The 21334-nt window shown below is 39.9% G+C and overlaps 1 protein-coding gene across 3 annotated transcripts in view; it reads left to right on the forward strand.

Annotated features, from left to right (window-relative positions):
• AFF2 (ALF transcription elongation factor 2) overlaps positions 1 to 21334 on the forward strand; it is a 326239-nt gene that overhangs the window by 47570 nt on the left and 257335 nt on the right. The gene's annotated exons all lie outside the window — the stretch shown is intronic.

The following is a 21334-nucleotide window of genomic DNA, read 5'->3' on the forward strand; positions in this document are numbered from 1 at the left end:
TTAAAATGGGATTATATCAGGATGATAAACAGAGACTAGAATTAAAGCATCTTTTTGAATATTGTTGAAATATAGAAGGAAAAAAGCAGAGGAGAGTTTTTTTCTTCTTTTCTTTTTTTTCCCCCTCTTCACTGATGTACTGGAGTGTTTAAAAAATATTTATGGGACCTATCACGCAGATGTCATAGTGCTGTAAGAAAATATCTGTGGTATTTAGAGCCAGCGATGCAGCCCTTTTAAATATCTGTATTGCTCTATAAAGGCAGACAGTGCTTCCCAGCATTCCTTATGGAACACAGGGAGAATGGCATGGACCTCTTGCATAATTAATATGGTTTTCAGAGCAGTAGTCATGGAAACCCAGGCAGTGTCACATATATGGATTTTAGGAATTAGGCACGTTTTGAATTGCACATTTAACCAAAAAAGAGCATGCTGTAAGTCCTAAAGATCAAAAGCATTTTCTCAGCGAGTCTCTTGTTTACACTGACGAACACACATATCATATATTTTTGGATGTAAATAATATTTGGATGCCTAAAAATTTGCATGGTAGCTGTCTGAAGGGCCATTAAAGGCACTAAATGCCCTAAGTCATCTTTTAGATGTCTCATTCTTTTTTTCTTTCCTTCTTCATCCCAGACCCTGAAGATATTAGGATGTAGGTTTTAAGCTGTGTAGCCAATTGCTATGCACTTAAAGGACCACAGCTTTACCACTAAGTTGCTAGGCCCTTTCTATTAGTTCAGTTGTGTGGCTTTTTTATCTGTCTCAAAAAAAGTCTCTTCAGGATCAATATCATCATTACCTTGGGTGTGTATGTGGAAGAAGTCAACCAGGCAGCAGTGAAAAGCTATCATCCAGTCCTCAGTAATATTGTACGTGTAAAGAATAAAAATACATGGAAGTTATTTATAGACCATAAACCCTCTGGTTTCATAAACCATTTTATACTATTATTTGTCCAAGTCTACAGAGTCCCTCCTGAGTTCATGGCACACTCAAAAGCCTCTGTTCTTTATTTCTGGCCGTTTGAATGGAGAAATTAATTAGAAATTCGCTTAGCAATTTATGGACATGAAAAAGCCATTTGGCCCAGTAAGTCTGCTTTCTTTTACCTTTTTTTCATCCTCATTTTGTTTTGTCACTCTCTTTCAATCGACTCTCTACTAATAAAAATATCAATGTTTCATCAACTCGTTGAGACTTTGTGGCAATAATATTACTTGGCAGCGTAATATGGCATATTCATTACTCTCTAAGCAAAATGATTTTTCTTTACATTTTGTGATCCATATTCCTCAATTAGATGCGCACTTGCTGCTTTCATTGAAGTCAATGAGAGTTTTATAGCTGTCACTGCCAGTGGATACTGGCTTGTTATTTCCAAATGTGAAATGATGCCCACGGTTTTGTTTTGCCCTTTTTTTTTTTTTTAAACCACTGATGAACAGCTTTTCCCCTCTCCCTTATCTCTGTGCTGTATTTAAAACATTCTTAATATGAAATGAAATACTTCTGTTCAGTCATTTCAAAGTTATCTTTTTCCTAGCAAGAATAAATTCAGTCACATTGACCTGTCTTGACAACAGATCTTCTTAAAAACCTTGAACCACCTTGGGTACTTAAAGTTGCACCCTCTCTACAGTAAAACTAACTTACCTATGTGGTGCGTATAACTGTGAACAGGATTCCAGTTGTGCAGTAGTTATTACAGAAATAATCTCACTTCCTATGATTTGTATTCCAGCCCTTTGCTGATGCATCTCTGTGTCCTTGTTGCTTTTCCTTTTACTGCAGCCATGCACAGAACAAATGGCTTCAGAGATTTTCCTGCACTAAGCTCTAAATGCCTTCCCAGTCACTCGGAGCACTGCTTGGCTGTTCCTTTCCATGGGAATTCCCTCTTTTCTGGCTTATTACACTCCAGAATTCCCAGTTAAGTCGTCCACCCACAGACTTTAAAAAAGATATATGTTAGTGATGGAAACAGTCGTAAGATCAAGAGGAGTTACTCTTGAGAGGAGGAGGTCTAAATATCTGCTGCCTATTGGAAATGTCTCACAATTACCTGAGGACTTCCAAGAGTCAAGCCCTGAAATCCCAAGCAGTTGATAATCTTAGTTGTAGTGTTTTCGGGCAAGAGTCTACAGGGAGTTAATTAAAATGCTGAGCGTCCTTCAGACTGTTTGAGCCATTAGAGAAGTTAAAGGGGGACAAGAAATTGGTCCAGGACTGTAAGTGCACACTAGACAATTCACCAGTGAGTCGAACTGACGTTCCCACAAAAGCAGCTGGGGTCACACAGGCATTATAGCCAATCGAAGCAATCTTAATAGCATGTTTGGCTCTCCTCATTTCTCCTGCCTTTCAGGTAGGACTTTGATATGTTAGTGCAAAACATCTTCCTCCTTCCATTGTGAACTGATGTATTCATGGAATCAGTGCTACCCTAAACTCATTACAACACAGGGTTGTTAGGCTCCCCTAGTACTGAGTAAGAACTCTTACTCTGTTCCCCATGCAGTAATTGAATTTGTTTCCTAACAGGAGTTTAGCTTGTGATGTAACTCCCAGATTTAGCTTTCTTCTGGTTATCACTTACAAGTACAGGTGCTAGTTTCACCTATCATTCAACACAGTAGAGTTTTTATTATTACTTGGAAGTGATTATAACTTCATCACAGCCTGTTATTGTGGATTTGTAATTCCACACTGCCAGTCACCAAGGGTTGTTGCATAGTCACTGGACTGTGGAGATGACAGAAAACATTTAGGCCCAACTCTGTCCTGACTACTCACAGCTGCAGAATACTTGCAGAGTACTATAAAGGCTGTTGATATCTGTTGCATTGGTGTTCTGCTTTATCTTTGTGTGCCAGTATTGCACTAGCTTTCTGCTTTTTAGTGCTTTAATAAAACTAAGCCATCTGAAGTAACCTTAATGACTTTTGCAAAAATCCTGTTGTCTCTCCTAGTTTTATTGCAGAAAGTTATGTAGCCGTTAATTGGCCTTCTCACAGAAATATATATATATTTATATTTGTACACAAATATATAGTCTCAAACAATTGATGGTTCTGTCATATCTGCACTACCATCGTTGCTGCAACCTTTCAGACCACCGAATGTAAATCACATTCTTACCTTCCGGTGATCTTTGTGGCAAACTAAAATTACTCTGATTGTGCTCAAGCAGTGCCTATCAAGTCAGCTGACAATGCAAGAAGCGTATCATCATTCTGGTTGCACTGGCACGTTTCCAAAGCTGCACCAACTGCAGGGTTTTACACAGCAATCTGTGTTTTGTCGAGGTACCTTTGTTAGCTGTCACATGCTTGCTCACAACCGTTGTATTCTCCTGCCTTCTACCCCCTATTGATGGAAATCCTTATTCTGGTTCTTAAGCCATCAAATCTCTCTGCAAACATTATTGGCTTTGTGGCTTTGGGCTTTTTAGATTGATGTCTTACATCATTCCGGGTAATCAGTGGAAGGTGCTTCTCATACCATATTCTGCCAACATTTACCTCTCTTTGCAGGAGCATTTGGAAGTCCAGGCGGGTGTTTTGGCACTTGGAAGTTGTAAGCAGGGCGCAATGCTAGGTCCCTGGGGAAAAAGGCAGTGCAGAAAGAAGCAAGTTCAGAGTAGCAGGTAGTACTGGACGTTCTCCTTGTGGGCTAGTAAATTCATGATCCAGTGGAAATGGATGCCATGATCCAATGGAAAGACACGTGCAGGCTAGCTTCTCTCTTGCAGAAGCAAAGTGACTGAGATCACAACTTGTATTTGTTTGTAAAGAAAAGCTATCATTAGACTGAGGGAATAAGAGGATCAATAAATATGATTTCCACAGAAATTGGTAGGTAGATGAATGAATAGCTCTGTTTTTATTTCATCCACTATTGCTTCCTGTGTGACTTAGCAGCAGTCTTACAGCTCATCTTTCTTAGACCTCTCAACTTTATAATAGGTCACTTTTCACTTAAAAATCAAACAAGGGAGGAATATTTGTGTGACCTCTGGAGCCTTAATTCTCAGAGCACTCATGTGGGGCAGGTGGATTTGAACTGCAATTCTTACAGTGGCATTCACCATGTCAGGGTTTCTCAGAGATCTGTCTCTCCTCTCAGACATCCAGTGGAGAAATCTGGGGTCCACCCCTTTCCTCCTTCTATGAAATTCTAGATGTAAGTGGCTACAAGGCTATCAAAACATAACATATTTATTTCTGGCTTAGAAGAAAAAATGTTTGTTGGGATATCTTGGTGTTTACAGCCTGTTTTCATCATCTATCCAGGATTTTTTAAAAGGGGCTGTTGTGAAGCTGGTTTGAAGAGGCTCAAAGCACAGTTGATGTATCTTTTACTACAATGTCAGTAGAAAAGGCTGGCTGAATGCTGCCATGGCCTTTAGATCTTGGTTCCACAAGCTCACAGTGCAGATCAGGTGAACCGCTGTACCTCATAGAGCAAAAGAAACTGAAACCATGGATCTTTGCCACAAATCTACATGGCACATGGCCAGTTAAGAGCTGAAATAGGTCGGTATTAGCAGTAGGGAAGTCTGAAAATGTTCTAATCATACCTATCTCAGCGGGGCTCTTAGTGCAATGACAAGACAATCGTCGTGACAGACTGAGAACTTTCTTCTTTAGACGCACACCAAAACAGGGGAGTTCAAAAGGGTGGGAGGCTGAGGAAAAGAGAGAAAAAAAAAGCTTTAACTCTGCTGATGTGGCTTCTTTAATTTGCTGTCAGTGATGCCACCAATGTTAATTCTGGCAGGGTTAATTATGAGAAATTAAAAAGCCGCTCAGAACAGACTGTACCCTTCGTACTCCAATAAAGAGGCAGCTCTGGCGTGAGAAAATTTCTTCATTAATATACATCCCCAAAGGGCTACCGCGTACAGCTTTCTGAATATGAATCATAAACTCCCAGGGACCCTGCAGGAAGCAGGGGAGATAGGATTCAGAGGAGATTGACTGTGTTACTTTTACTGCTTCAGGAGAATGACGCTCAGGCTGGCAGGAAATCACCATGCCAGTGACATTTGGAAAGAAGAATTTATTAATTTGCATGTTGGCATGTACAAGCTTTGAAATACAGCTTTAAATGTGTTGCGTACAGCCCCTGCTGTATCAATGTTCTGTACGTCAGTCTGTAATACATACAGCTGTTAACATGGAGCTTAGCATAAGCATTGTAATTGTTTACCATTTAGTATTTTGCAAAAATGGCTTTAGGGCAGGCATTTATTTCTCAGGAAAATTTCACCAGCTTCTCCCTAACTAGGCACTATATACCCTTAACCTAATACTTTATACTAAATGGCAATCTGGTTGCACTGGATACATTGCAGAAAGTAAACCGAGAGGAATACCATGTACAAATTGTGCAGCTCTAAAATATAAGCTGAAAAAAAGAATGTGTCCCAAAACAATAATCCATAATTTATGCTAGTCTAACTTGGCAAAGCCGCATTGCCAAGCAAATATAAGCGCAAATGGAGTCAGAAAAAAAAAAAAAAATTAAAAAAAAAAAAAAAAAAAAAAAAGTGAAATACCTTAGTGGTATTAACTTTCAGCAGAAATAAAGCTCTATTGTTAAAAAAATAAAAAAAATAAAAAAAATTATGCACTCAGGCCATTTGCAGTGTAACTCTCTGATGCTGACAGGGTGTTCCAAAGTGCTGGTGCAATTTTGAAGTCTCTTCCCAGGAAAGGTATTATGATCTGTAAGTCATTACTGCAAAGAAAGCAGTTCAACAAAGTTAACTTACAGCACTGAGGTCTGTAAGGAGGCCAGAGAATTAATTCTCATAAGAAAACAAGTCTTTTTTCTCCTCTGCTATACAGCAAAGCACCAATATACAGTGTGCAACCTTTCATTCAAGATTCTGAACAAGCTTCACAAACATTAATTAATTAACCTTAATAGCAGCTATGGTCCATGAGTATTATTTTGAAATGTGTTGTAAATGGTCATTCAGAGGACTGATAAAAATCAATTGAGGTGGACCTCTAAGGAAAATGAACCAGATTATTTATAGCGGTTGAGAGTACTTGAGGACAACCTCTTAGGAGAAGATGTTACTTAAGCAGATTGCTTTTTCAGGCAGGTTACATTGTAAATTGCTGTTGCCATTACCAGTGTAACTTGGTGCAGGAGCAGTTTGGAGAATGGTGTTATGACTTGCAGGAAAACTTCTGTGCAAGCTGCAGTCACTTGTTAGTGTGCTGGGATCTCTGTTTTGGCGGCTCTTTCAATACCGAATTAACTCTGCTTATCGATAGTCTTTTGTTTTTCTAGTTTCTTTGTTAACATGGAGCTAGAGGTACAGGTAGACAAAGCGACTTGCACAGGGCCACCTAAACGCGACGTGATGCAGAACTGCTGTGACTGAGGAACAAAGTCAGAAACCCTTGTTGCCGTTTTCTTTGTTCTAATGTCGGAATCCCGCGTTTCACCTATATAGCTAAACATCTGCTATCAAAACTAAGGGAAAGATTAGGTATGTGCTATAAAAATGGCATTTCCTTTGCCACTGAAAAATGACTTTAACATTTCCAGGAATAAAGACCTCCTTTGTTTTTTCTGATTCTAATCCCTGTCTCCGATTTCACCTTAGAAGTGTGTGTCCCTCCCAAACCCTGAATCCCTGCTGTCACCAGCTGTGCATTTGTTGGCAGAAAGCCACTTATCAATGTTAAGGATGAACTTTGAGGCTCATTGAATCATTCATTGTAATCCTCATGTAACAAACATAACATTTCAGCAAGATTTCTAATTACCTTTTGACTGTTTTTTTTCATAACGCCCTGTTGCTGTTGGAATGGCTCTGATGGCATACACAGAAATAACATCAGACTGTAAATCTATTGACTGGAGCGGCGGTAGGAAGAAAAAATGTAGAAGGGGGAGAAGGTCACTTTTATAATTAGTGTAATATATCAACGTGCTAGGAAGCTGAAATGGAAGAAGTTGTTAGAAATGGAAATTTGACTGAAAGGGAAAGTTCATCTGCGCGTATCTTCTTCCCTGCTTCCCTTCTTCTACCCTTACTCTCCAGAGCAGCCCGTCTGACAGCTCCTGGATATACTGTTCTCATAGCCTGACTTTGCAACCCAATACGAGGGTTCATACCCAGCTGTAGGACAACAGCTTTAAAATATTCACATAGCAGAGGTGGGTGCTATTCTCAAATGACTCCAAACCAGTGCTTCCAAAACCCTGAGGTGAGCAAAGCAGCAGGACTGGGCTATGCAGCTGTCTTCACCATATCTCATGCAGGTCTGCATAGATCAATTAAAGCCCCGTTTGTGCCCAGATCTTGCTAATTGGTGGTCACTGGCCACCCTGTAGTTTCCAGCTTTGAAAGGAAGAATAGCAGTATGTGCAAGTTTGAGATGCATGGTGAGTGTGGTCAGAATCTAGTCAGGTGAGATGAGCGTTGGGTGCTGGCATTGATATGTGTGGTATCCATTGGGAATCAATATACAGGCTATGGGATCGGGAATGGATGCCCTAAAACCCTTTCAAAATCTTTTGATTTCTAACAGTCTTTCCCAGACCTCAGCGTATTATTTAGGCAAAGATCCTGAAAACTGCTCTGTTTCCAACTGAATTTTTCATCTAAAATGCAGCTCACTTGCAACTTGTTACTGTCTAAAGAGAATGCTAACACTGCCACATTTCCTCATTAGCTTTGCATAAGACAGACTCCTGTGTCACAGCTGATGGAGCCTTTATGAGCCTTTTAGCCAAATGACTGATGTTTCCCTCGTTATGTCAGATCTGAGGGCACTGCTGGCATCTTTCTTTATTCGCTGTCTAACACCATCAATCGAGCAGCTGCCATGCACCCATGATCAGGCTGATTATTAAAATGTGCTCAGGAGGCTGCCGACACCAATTTTCTTTCATCTGAAGAGGCCAATATACACTGGCTCAAGCCGACAGTTATGTACATGGAATATTTAGTGCAGGAACCAGCAGGTAAGACTGAGGCTGATTCTTTACAATCTGGATCCAGTCCATGGGAATTATCATTAAGATGTTGTAGAAACAATGGGGATGTTTTTGTTTTCCTCTCCCCTTTTAAAATAGGAATGCGGCTCTCTGTTGGAGAGTACTTTTGCTATGACAGTCCTTCCTCATACACCCAGGTGTCCCTGGTGAGGAGAGGTCACAGCCATTGAAGAGCTCATTAAACCTGAGTCCTGCTAAAACCAGCCCCTTGTGTGGTTGCTCACCCCAAAGGTTTATAATACCAGTTTTGCTCTGCTGTCTCTTCATTCACCAATATGTCAGTCTCCTTAAGGGAGACAGCCCCTGCCTTCCTCATGCTAATAGTAAAAAAAAAAAAAAAAAAAAAAAAAAAAAAGCCTTCTGCAAACACTGTAGTTCAGTGCCATGGACTGACCCAGCTTGTCAGGGATTGATCAGGAGCTCAGGCTCACCTGGAGCTTCCCTTCCAACAGCAAACACAGCAGCTCGGCCACGCATGCAGGTGTGAAGCTAGGAACTCTTCTGATAACCCGCTTTTGCCTTTGGGGTCTCTAATCTTGAATTCTTCATCTCCAAATAGTAAATTCAAGCCTTTATTTCTATTGCACTTGTCATGGTGATATTTAAAGATGAGTTGGGAGGAACTGATTGGTTTTTGTTTGCTTTTATCCCAGGGTCATGTGTTTCTTAAAAGAATATTTTAAGTTCAGTGGTTATCAAATGTAGTTTTCTTTTAGTACAGCAGCATGGCCACGTGTGAATAAAGGGGACAATTAAATCCATGTCATAGTGGTTTATACATAGGTTCTTGTATACCTAAGTGTAGCATAGGGGAGAGGGAAGGGAAAAGTCTTGTCTGCGTGTCTGAGTAAATGAGGCAAGGGGGGCTATCATTGCAGAAAAAAAAAGCAATATTCAGCTGCCTGTATTCCTTGGGGATGGGGATCCCTCACAGCCCCCATGATAATCAAAACCACTGTAAAGCTCTCAATACCGCTAATTAGCTACATAACACTGCAGAGCATTTAACAGTTTTATTGTCTGTCTCAAGTTCACACCCAAGAGGTTATTTCTCTTGAAGAACCCTCTCTCCTTGGGGAGAGAGACTAGAAAGGGCCAGATGAGAGCGACTGAATTACAAGGCGCTGAGCGTGAAGCCCCGGTTACTTTGACACAGGTTTTGTTCCTGAGCTGCCAGTAGGGTTTGCTGCGAGAGCTGGTGTAGGGACTTGTCGTAAAGAAGACAATCACAAAAATAATGTTTATGGTTTCATATCTCCAAACAGCTGTGTCTGTGTTGCCTTTACGGCAGGAATTTTGTGTGGCTGAGTGTGTGCGCGTGTCTGTGTATGGTGCGTGAGCTGAAAATTCAAAGAGCAAAGTCCCGAGTGGTTTTTAATCTTGTTCTGTGAACACTACAGAATCAACACAAATTCGAATAGCAAGATATTCTGTGGTATTAAGTGAATACATTTTTCATGGCCCACCTGCTAGTGTAACTAATTAACAGCCATTCTCATTAATTACATTGATCAGGATCATAAAATAATTTCAAATTGCTGAACATGATCAACAGGAGTAAAATGGTTTCACTTTAATCCCTTAATGATTTTTTCATGATTAATCAAACAAAATATATGTAGTTATATGATCCATTTTTTTCTTCTTGGAACTGCAACGCAGGGCAATTACAGTAGACATAAAGTTGATGCAAACAGAACTACATTTCATCCAGTAGCTAATTAAGCAATAAGGCACGATAGGATGGGGGGGTGTGATTGTGAGAAAATCACCCCCCTGAGGAGTTTAAAAAAAAGTACACATGAGGACCTCTGCTCCCCAGGAACCTGATTGTCTTCCTATAACCACATACCCTGCAATTGCCTTCTTGCTAGCAGGAAGTTCTTTAGGATTTCATACAGAACTGAATTAAGGGGGAAAACATCTTGCCACAATCTGATCAGAGAAATGCTGCGCTGCAGTTTGTGTCTAACTGTGAGGCTCACCAAATCAGATACCATTTACAAGGCATAAATACACAGTTGCCAGCTTCTCCTGCCAGTTCCTTGGATGCTGTATAGATCTCTTTGACAGCACGTAGCCCTTTTTTGATGAGTAAACTGAGATGGTCTTCGTTCGCATTAGCTTCACCCAATTGATAAACCATGAACTCAGGCTGTTGAAGTGGACTTGACGCTAAATGGTGGTGCTTAAACTATCAGGAAGCTTCGTTATATGTATGTGCACCAAATAACATGGGAATCCTGAAAAAGGCTCACAGTGATGTTTGTCATCATTTATGATATTGTTATTACTCCTCATTATCTGGAATTACAGAGACATTAATGGTGTTTTGAATGGTCACAGAATTAGAATGGTTTATAGCCGTATTGAGATAGCAGCGTGTTTCTGTACATAGTAATTCAAAGACGTTACTTAGATATATTAAAAAAAAAAAAAAAAAAAAAAAGACATAATTTCTGAAGCTTAGTTATGGGCACATGAGTTCAGTCTCCCAGTTTTGGAGATCCTAGTGCTCAGGTGCCTCCAGAGGCTGAAGGTTCGCATCTCCTCTTATAGAAAAGCAGGCCCGGTAGCCACCGGTGTCTGTACTTGTACCAGGAGGAGATGTGGCTGACCTCTGCTGGGTCCCTGGGGACAGGAGCTGGAGGGGCTATGGGGGGAGCACCTGGTGCTCCAGCCACCCCCTCCTGCCCAGGCACCTCTGAGCGGTGCCACCTGGGTGCCCTTGGGTGGGCTGCCCCAGCCCTCCGTGCCCTCAGGAGAAAGCAGTCGGGGCGTTCTGTATTCCCACTGGTTCTGAGCAGCCCGGTAATTCCCTGTCTTGCTCCTGTGAAAACTCCACCAGCCAGACGTTTTGTACTTAAGGCTGCTTGGAGATTTTTTCCTGATTTGATGGCTTGCGGTTGGACTTACTGTGGCTTACCCAGCAACAGAAATACAATAATGTAGTCTGTCATGATAATGCTTTCTGTGTGGTCATAAAGATCCACGGTATTTAACCTAGTTTTGCATGAAATAACTAGATTTAGATCAATCACAGTCATTTTGTAGAAGAGAGAGAATATTAACTTGGTCTTGAAATGTGATTAATTCCAATTTGCTGTTTTCAAAGATAAGCGATGCTCACAATCCTGTTAATTAAAAAATTTGGAGTTTCCCATTTTACTTCATGCACTATTTTTTAATGAAATAAGTTTGTCTTTTTCCTTCTTATTATGACTGATGCTTGGCTCAACATGCCACAGGCTTCCTGAAGGAAAAGTAGCGTGTACTTGTTGTGACCCTATGAAATGAAGATAAATGGTCTTATACAAGATGCATTATGGGCTTTATGACATGCATAAATATATAGTAGATTGTATCCTTTCCATAAAAATGTTTGTAGATTGCTAATATTGTGTTTTAATGGAGTTTTGTTAACAGGATGACAAATAGTAAAAATATGTAGGCACTGAAACAAGGTCCCAGATCTGTGTGCTGTTCGCTCACCTGTCAGCAATTGCTGCTTCTCAAACAACAGTCTGACTTGACCTTGCTAAATATTCATTTCATGTCTCCACCACTGCTTGATTAAGTCAGGCAACTTTCTGCGTGTAGCTGCACTTGGCATCAATCTGACTGCCATGTGGAAACACTTTTTTGGTCAAGGTTAGGAATGAGCAAGACCTTGTTAAAAACTAAACAAGCATGGGACTTAGGAGATTTGCATGGTCTAGAAACACTGGTTTCTTGTGAGAACTACTGGTTTCACATCTTATCTTTAGTCCACAGCAGTTGTCAGGCCTGCATTATATATTAAGAAGAGGAAATGTCAGTTATTAACATAGTGTAAATGCTCTAGCTAGGAATACAATGTGACCTTTAAACTAAAAACAGCCAAAAAGGGGAGGGGAAATAAAAGGTAAATTTACTTTATAATTGGCCTTAGTATTTTTATTGAGAGCATTTGGCATTTGGATTTTACATCTTGCTTATGCTGCTAAGCTCAGCTGCTAATAAAAGCGATGATGACAAAACCAATAATCGTTCTTTAAAAAGAAGTTTTACTGCGGGGTGAGCGGATCCAGCACGCGGACATGCGGTGCATTTTCTGTTTGCTCCCACGATGCTCGGGCATTACATCTAAAGCCCGGGCTGAAAACCACCACGACTAACAAGCCGCATGGTGCTGAAGCCCAAGTCCCCCGTTATTTGCTGGGGGGTGAGGCTCATCCTGAACATGCAGAAAGTTTGTGCCCCAAGTCCTTCGTGGTGCTCAGCTGAGTCACGTTACCTGACAGCAGCTTAGTGTCTGATCCCGTATCTTATTCGGGAAATAAATCTTAAAGCAGACTGTGTGTTTTTATAATTGGATCATCTAATTATTGTAATTATTCAAGAAGGCGACAGGGTGTAAGAATGTTTATTCCTGTAAATATCCAGGTGTTTTGATCTTTTGAAGTAAGCAGCAGTCAGAGTTGATAAATGTCTTGGCTGGAATTTAGCAACACAATGAACCTCTGTATAGATATCCCACATGGTATCAATTGAAGCTCCATTTAAGACCTAATCGTTGGCCCATACAAGCAGAGGAAAGCTTGGCTAGACAGATGGAAAGAGCTGCTTTAAGAAGGGATCAGAAAAGGCATTGCTACTCGGCTGGCCTAAATCCACTAATCTGATGTTATTATTAGCGATAAGGAGCAGCGACCAGGATAAAATCTCATTCTCTGCAAATGTCATTTAAATAGGACTCTGATATTTTCCAGTCAAGTAGACAGGCTTTAGTCAAATAGTGAGCACTTTATTTGTAAATGCAGGAGGAAAAGAAAAGCTTTAGTTCAGCAAGTTCTTAAGATGTCAGCTTACCAGTATTGATTAATCGTTCAGCAGTGGCAGCTGCTTCTTTATTAAAAGCGTAGCTCTACATACAAAAGATATCAGATGTAGGAAATGTTTGTTGACAATTTACCTTTTCTCACAATGTGGCAAGAGCTCAATCTGTTACACATTCCCCTGCTTTCTGGCCTGCAACTCAGATAATACCTATGACAGAATTTATTAGTCCATCTGCACAAGGTAGATTGTGGCAGCCGGACCCTGCTGGAAATGTCACTCTGTCTGAGGCTGACCCACTCCCCAGTTCCTGGGAGAGGAATTAATTCATGCAGAGCCAGTGCTGGTTAGGAAAAGCCTTTGCTTTGGCTGTGTTTGGACGTGCTTGGTGTGTAACAAAAATATGGCCTGATGATGGCAGAGCAAAGAACAAGAGCAGTGCCTGAATTTCACACAACAAGGCATACTATCTGAGATGCATCATTATTCATTAGTGGGTTTGAATGTTTTAAAACCTTCAATTCCACCCGCTGCTGAATTAAGTGCTTGGTCTAATGATTTGTCATGCCACACAGGCGCCTGGGAAAGCATATGGGCATAGGGACTTACCCCACTATGCACAGAAAGAGGTTCCAAGATGAGTATTTTCTTCCATCTCCTCAAATGCATTTCTCCTTTAGACTTAGGAGATGGCTCCCCATGCTGATTTTTGAATGTCTGATCGTATAGACTCCTTCAATGGAAAAAGACAGGTAATTAGCCACAGCCCAGGCTGAAATGAATCACCTTTGGAGTCCTCCCTTGCTGTTTAGTACAGGGGAAGTCTATGTGTTTAGTACAGACTGCAGTCATCTCATTTCTTGGGTCAGTAGAGCTAATAAAGTTGAATCCCACCATTAACTGATTGTGGAACAGTGGAAGCAAATATTGCACAGTGTACTAGGAGCACAAGCCAGTCTTATCCTTTAGCTTATATCTTCTTTTCTTGCCAAGTGCATAGCTGAGAAAAGAGAGTGTTGCTTTTCCAAGGGATTAGAAGGGATCTTAAGTCGCATCATCATACATAATATCTTTTCTTATACTGTCAGTGCAGTTAATAACCAAATATTATTCTGGAAATTTGAATAAGTTTTGCTGTACACCACCCTTGACTGAATCTTCCGTTTCCCCTTTTGGCTTCCTCTTTCAGTCTGAGTTCTCCTGCCTTGTTATTCAGAAGTAAAGCAGTTTGACTGATACCCTCAGTTTGTCTGAATACCCCCTTCATCTTGCGGGGAGGCAGGGAAATTACAATAGATTTTAAACCACAAACTCATCTCACCTTTAGTAAAAATGTAGCTATTCTTGGCTTAGTATACGTTTTTTGTACTTCAAATACGTATCTCATGCTAGTGTATGCTTAATGAATATATGTCCAGCAGAGCTGTTCACATTAAGTGGAGCTGAAACTATTTGGTATCTGAGCTATGGCTGAATAAACCAATTACAGATTTAACCAAATCTTCCCTGTCATGTCCAAGTCCTTGGGATGCAGTAAATTGTTTGATATCTTGTCCTCGTCCTTTTTATTTCTATGAATTTGCTTTATACATCAAGATGACTTCTAGTAGATATTAGATGTACGAGCTTGCTCTGAAATCCCAATTTGTAGTTATTAAGAGCTTCTCTTCAGATGAAAACCCAAATTCATTTTTGAGCTCCTTGAGGTGTTTACCTGTGATTAATTGTCCTGAACAGTTTTGCAGCAGGTAATGAGATATTTGTTATTATTCCCTGATCCAATAACTGCAAATTTTCATAAAGATTTTGATAGTATTTATGCTTCCAAAGTTTCAAAAAAGGAAATATCTGTCAAATGCTCATGCAGACCAGAATTTTCTTGTCTTCTGTTGTTACCGAGACTGTGACACTGTTTGTCTCAACTGCCTGTAGGTATAGTTTGGGCTGTAGGTGTGCTTAGGCAGTAATTTATGGAGTCATCCAGCAGTAAATCCACCCATTGACCTTTGTTCCTCCTCTCCGACCATTTATGTTGAAGAACCCCACTGGGGCGATCTGGTGGATTAATGGACGTCTCTGTGGTGTGTCAGGCATTTCTTTGCATTTAAAAATTGAGTTGAATTTTTAAATGGTGCTTGGAAAATGGTATGTTTTTGCATTACTAACTCCATTTATTTACTAATCTATTATTATAGAGACCTGCAGGTGATTGTACTGTGTGTTTTTTTTCCAAGAGTTATGGTTTTAAAAGAAAATGGTTATTAAGTGAGATGTCAATAAAATATTCAGTATTGATATTATGGTAAATTGAATAAATAGTTCTCTTATGTTGAAATTATTTTTTATAGGAAATACTTGAAAAGCATATGTAAGCTCATTGGAGTCAAGGTTTTGAGTAACTTGCATGAGATAATTATGGCTCAGCTTTGGACATAAAAATTTCATGTTTGTCTTGCAAATGCCATTGCTGTTTTCTCATTAGCTGCTCCGAGCAGAAAGTGTTATTTAATCTCTGTAGTAGATATCCAGTGCTCTCGGTGGTGGTGGGGCAGGCTGACCCAAAAGGAGAGTGCATTTGTTTAACTTGTGATTTGCCATCTCCAAACAGGGTAAAGCTCCAGAGTCCCCAGATGTTTTACTTAGCTCCACGCTGGTTGTGTAGTCTAAAAAAATAAACAAAAATCCAAACAACCAAAAAGATAAACCACATGTATTTTAATGCCATAATGTAGGAAATTAACTGATTGTTTAACCAGGACAATAGCACTTAGGCCCAAGTTCTGCCCTCTGGTATGTGTAAAAGTCCTTTGCTACCAGCAACGCTTGCCCATGTGCAAGGCAGGGCAACAGCTGGTCTGTTGGATGAGCAAGAGTTAGGTGTGCCAGCTAGATTCCATTGGTTTCTTAGGTCCAAACTTCGCAAATTTCACTTCTAATAGAAACCAATAGATTAAATTATTAAGAACAGTCATTACTGGCCCCAAATATTTATTTTCAAATATCCAATATTTTAATTGTTAAGATAATGGAATGGGGGAGAGGAGGGAACTGAAACAACAAAGGATTTGTCCATCATTTTTATGTGGCTCCTCAAATACCATGCATGAGCTTACCTTTAGTAACTGCCTGTGGAGTCAAGAATTATTAATGTTTGGGGAATCTTCCTTCCCCTTTAATTAAGGGGCAGTGTTTAAAAGATATGAGTATGAGGGCCGTGCTTTATTGGGTTGGGCTCAATCTGAGAAGGGCCTTCTGCCAGCAGTGACACCTTCTAGTGGCAGTGCTCCACAGCCTCCAGTAGCAAATGTTTGCAGGCTCGGACTAATGTCAGAGCACAGAGGGATCCTTTGCAATCCCGGCTGATGGGTTTTAAAGATGCAATTTAGTATTATTTTCTAAAACACACCTAGAACATAAAACAGTTCTGGTGTTAACTCCTAAGGACCACAGGAATGTAAATTGAGAGAGCTGTATTTATAAAATAAAAATAGGTGCTGGTCTGAAGTTGTCTGTTAGAGCAGAAATGAATTTTAAATTACATGTGCCTGAGGCTTTACCTTACTTGCCGTGGGCAAGGCAGATCCTCAAGCCGTGGCACTGTATGCACAACCATGCTACTAACAAAACACCACTTTGGGAATAACTGAATCTATACATTTTGTAAAGCTTTTCCTTCTGCCGAAAAAATATTATCAGATGATTTTTCTTGCTATCCTTCCTGCATTTTTACTCGTCATGCTCAAGTTAATGCAGAGTTAAACAGAAGGCTGAACTTCCACTCTGGCTGAAAGCGGTGCTCTGCTAATGCCATCTATGAATCTGAAGCTATGAGCCAGATTAATGGAAATGAGATGTTCCACTTTTCCACCAGCCCTAAAAGTGATTCCCTGCCTGGCGGGGTGAGTGCAGAGGAGACTTGCTTTCTGCTAGTGTAATTATAAAATCCAACCAGACCGGCAGCACTTGAAAATATCAGCTTCCAGAATCAGCAGAATCAAAATATCAGCCCAATCTTGCACATCCTACTTCTTATTTTTCTTGGAGCTCTTTAGTTAAGCTTGTATTTTTTTAAAGGAGGATTAAAAAGAAGTTTTCTTATGCTGCTTATACATATATATATATATATATATATATATATATTTAATTAGTAATCATATGTGGAAGCATGTAAGCAGGAAAACAAACAAAAAACAATAATTATTTCTTTTGCTTACATGCTTTGCAGTGCCTGGTTAGCAGTATCCCTGCTTAAGCAGAAAGATGCTGCAGCATAGAGCTGTTGCCTTGAGTGGGTAAGGGCAAGTTCAGTCCTTTCTTGTGTTGCTTTTGCCTCTGCTTCTTAGGAATATTGAATGTCTTTTGGCAATGGTAATATCAAATGATGAAACTAACACTGGAGAGTATAACATTTACAAAAATTCAGTAAAATAAAGAGCTCTAGAGATTTGATTCATAAGTCCTGAAAGCAAGCATTAAAAAAAAAAAAAAAAAAAAAAAAAAAGCCCACATCCATGAATGTATGTTGAGCAGAAATGAAACATTTAGATTTTGCCTCTCTTTTTCTATTTGTGCCTTTAGGGGGCTGTAGTAGAGATGGAATACATAATGTATTGACAGGAGATATATATTCCACTTGTGAGTAAGGCTCTGAATCCTCTTGGCTTCACTGTTTCTGAATCATCATGTCTTTCCTCAGTGGAGAGATAAATATGGTATTCACTTCAACCCATTTAGCCCATTATTCATTTATATAAAGCAGGACCAATTAAGACATTCTTTTGTGTATTTGCACATTCTACATATGGAGCAAAAGGGAGTTAAAAATATCTGTTGCAGCAAGTGTGACAGGATGCTCTGTGAATACTGAGTACGTTACTCCTGCAACTCCTCCGAGCAGTAAACTGACATTGTGCAACTGCTGAAACACACAACTAGACACGTGTGGGGTTTTTCTGGTGTGTGAGATTCAGAGTTGCCTACACGCTTACTCTTTCCATTTTCACAACTGCCTGCTACCGAGTAGACAGCGTACAGGCACAGCTCCTCACACGTGTGGAGAGGGAAAAGGGACCAAATAGTTTGAGGCAGTTGTCCTTATTCCAAGGGATATCCGTATTAGGTAGCACTGGTGTATGAGAATGAATTATTTTATTGGAATTGCTTCTTTCTTTTGGAACATGTGTTTTGACTTTTTCCTGGTCTCTGAGAGTTTGAGAAGAGAATGAAGTTAAAATAAATAATAATAATAAAAAAGAAATTCCTGCTATAGCAGACTTAAGGAAAAAAGCCAAAATATACATTTTCAATTCCAACAACATTTCAGAGTGGTATAAGTCTCTGTTGGCTTAAGTGTTTCTTGGCACAAAATGCTGATTATATATGTCTCAAGGAGACAATCAGCATGTTCATACAAAAGTCTCAATCCCTAAAACACAATAACATGTGGTTGCCACTAAAGATTTGCTGTCGAAATAGATAAGGAAAGTTCTTCTGGATTACGATATGGGGCTTTACATTGAAAAGCTTTGTTTTGCATTAAAAGGTAGTTTGTGGCATTGTGAAGTGATGAAATGGTATGCGGCATAATACGGTTTGAATGGAAAAGAAATACAGTAAGACATAAACTGGTTTGATGGTATTTTTCCCAGCAACGCAGTAATGTTTAACTCCTGCATTGCTGCCTGAAACAAGTCAGTCCAGCCTTTACTGGGGAAGATTTGGAGGCATGCAGAGCTTTTGCCCAAGGCATCACGTGCTGGCCCCGTGGCTCAGGTGCAGATGGGCAGCTGCTGCTTCTGCAGAAGGGGCTGTCATGAGGGAGCCAGCAAAATGCCCCAGTGTTTTTCAGTGGCTCAGAACAAACATGAATAAATTTACTGTCTACCAGTGATGGTTTCAGGTGCATCACTTTTTCTTCTGTGTCTGTTAGGCCGTGTTTTGTATTTTCCACTGAAGATCCTTTCCAAACCTCTCCATATCGTAGCTGCAAACTCCAGCATCTTTCTGCGCACAAGGACGTGAATTTCACTGGGATATGTGCTGGAAGCTTCTGGTTGTGCAGCCTGGTGCTGTTCCTGTGACACGTTTTGGCCCCAGAAAAGGCCATTTTTGAGCAGGTCCAGCTCACTCAGAAGCGCATCATGCGGGGCTGCGGAGGGGAAAGGCTGGAGGAGGCTTTGCTTTTCATCTCTTCTGGCAGTGCCTGTGCCAAACCTCCTGTCCCACTCTGCTGTAGCATATTGTCAAGAAAGACTTCCCATTTAAAGGCTGCAAATGGCAGTGAATGCACTGGTTTTCTAGTTAAGTTGTTAAAATAGTTATTATTTGGTCATTGAAAACTGATGCTGCATAAACCAGTTTGAATTTGGCATCAGCTTCCAAGCACTGGATCTTGTTACGCCTTTTTGTGCTAGATTAAATACCCATCTGCTCTCAGAAATCTCTTCCCTGGGTAAGTATTCATAGTCTGTGATCAGGTTGCCTCTTAACCTTCTCCTTTATGAACTCAATAGACTGAGCTGTAGTCTCTCCTTGTAAGGCAAGTTTTTCCAGGCTCTCTAATCGCTCTTGTAGCTCTTTTCTGAATCCCTTCCAAGTGTTAGTGGAGGTAGGGAATAAACCAGCTAGGCAGGGGAGGCCTACTTTTGTTTGGCTGAGCAGTTCAGTATCAGGAATCATTCACTCCCATTGAGAATGCTGAGAGGTACATCACAGCGAAGGAAAACAAACCAGCCTGTTTCATCTAGCAGATGTAGGGGAATTCATGCCTTTGTCAAGCACCACTTCTCTCAGAAGACTTGTCTATTCAGTCATTAGCAGAAAATCAGATTAAACATAGAGTTTTTTCTCCTCCCTCTCCCTCTGTCACATATTTATTTCTGAACACATCCCATTGTTGACCTGTTGTGTCAGCTCTCACTACCTCTGGCCATAAACAGTGTCTGGGTAAGGTTTCTCTGTGTCCTTTGTTTAATACCAAAATAAACATTACAGTGAGCAGGAGTGGTTCCCAACAGAAGCACCTTGATGACTGCATGATTTTACCTATCTTAAGGAAAATTTTAAAATAAAATATATTAGAGTGTTTTATTTTAAATATATGTAATGCATCCAGTTTTGCTAATCTCCTGCTTCTTACCAGCTCTTCATTGCAAAGCATCGGTATGCACAGCTGAGCTGACCTATTATTGTGGCCTTTCTGGCCCACTTCAGGGCACAAGGCAGTCATAGTTTATTATTTGATACAAGTGTAAAACAGTGAGTTGTAAGTCTGTCTCCCTATTTGTCTCATTTCCTAAATAACAAAATACCTATGCAGATGTGACTATATCCTTATGCCATACAGTTAAATGACTTATTGTCCTGAGGTTTGTTTGGTATAAATAACAAACGTGAGTGATCAAAGTTCTTAGTAAGGTCTTCATATTGATTGTATTGCCAGTGGTTTGTTTGTGCTGAGCATTTGGGACTTGATAGAAATACTTTGTTTATACGTTCTGCTTTAATACTACTCACGTTTAGATGTAATGCATTGTTAGGATGAAGCTTGAATTATTGAAGAATCACAACAACTAATCCTTGATAAAATCGGAATGCTTTAAAAACTTTAAGTGAATCCTGTGTCCTTCAGGTTATATGACCTGAAAATAAAAGTATGCAATAGGATTTAATAAAACATAGGCTACCCTTTGTGAGAGCTCTCTCAAGGCTTTTCAAGGAGTAAATGGTTACCATTACCAGAGGTAATGTACTTCATTTGCTTTCCTAAGAAGCTACTTTGATATTAAGAGAAACTCCTGTGCTAGGATTGGGATTTAAACTCCTGTAGGGTGTTTCCTCTTGTGCCCTTACAGACCACCAGCTTGTTTGGTTCTGAGTTCAACCGTATTACGGAGCATCAAACTGAGTGTAATAATTTCAGTGTTTTTATTTATTTATTTATTTATTTTTAATTTTAATTTGTCCAGCCCCAGTAACAATTTTGAGATGTGTTGTGACTATAAAGTAGGTGATGATGCCTCTGTTCAGTTTCCCATAAAAAAAAAAAAAAATCCTACATATATTAATAACTTTTTTCTCTAACCAGTTCTGCATTTTAAGTGCAAATTTTTTTATTACAAATATGAAACCATACACGGTTTCTTTATTGTAGCACAGCTGTACTTGGCTCCCTAGAGTACTTCTCTGAACAGAGTTTCCCAAGGGAATAGCAGTGCATGAGTGCTTTGAGGGTGAAGAGGTTTTTTTTCTTAATATGTTTCTTAATAACAATTTAGTGGAAATATCTATGTAAAGAAGGTGCCGTTAGTTTTATATATATACACACACACATATGCATACATGTGTCTGTGTATGTTTAAAAACATTTGTGTGTTGCATTGCCTGTTTGGATGCAATTTTGATAACTGCAGCCTATCTGTTTGCAAAGTAAAGCCGTTGTTTGTATGCACCAAGGCCACATTTAGTGTTCCCTGAGGTCAAC

The sequence above is a fragment of the Aythya marila genome (assembly GCF_965140915.1).
Source record: "Aythya marila genome assembly, chromosome: 13".
Lineage (NCBI taxonomy): Eukaryota > Metazoa > Chordata > Aves > Anseriformes > Anatidae > Aythya > Aythya marila.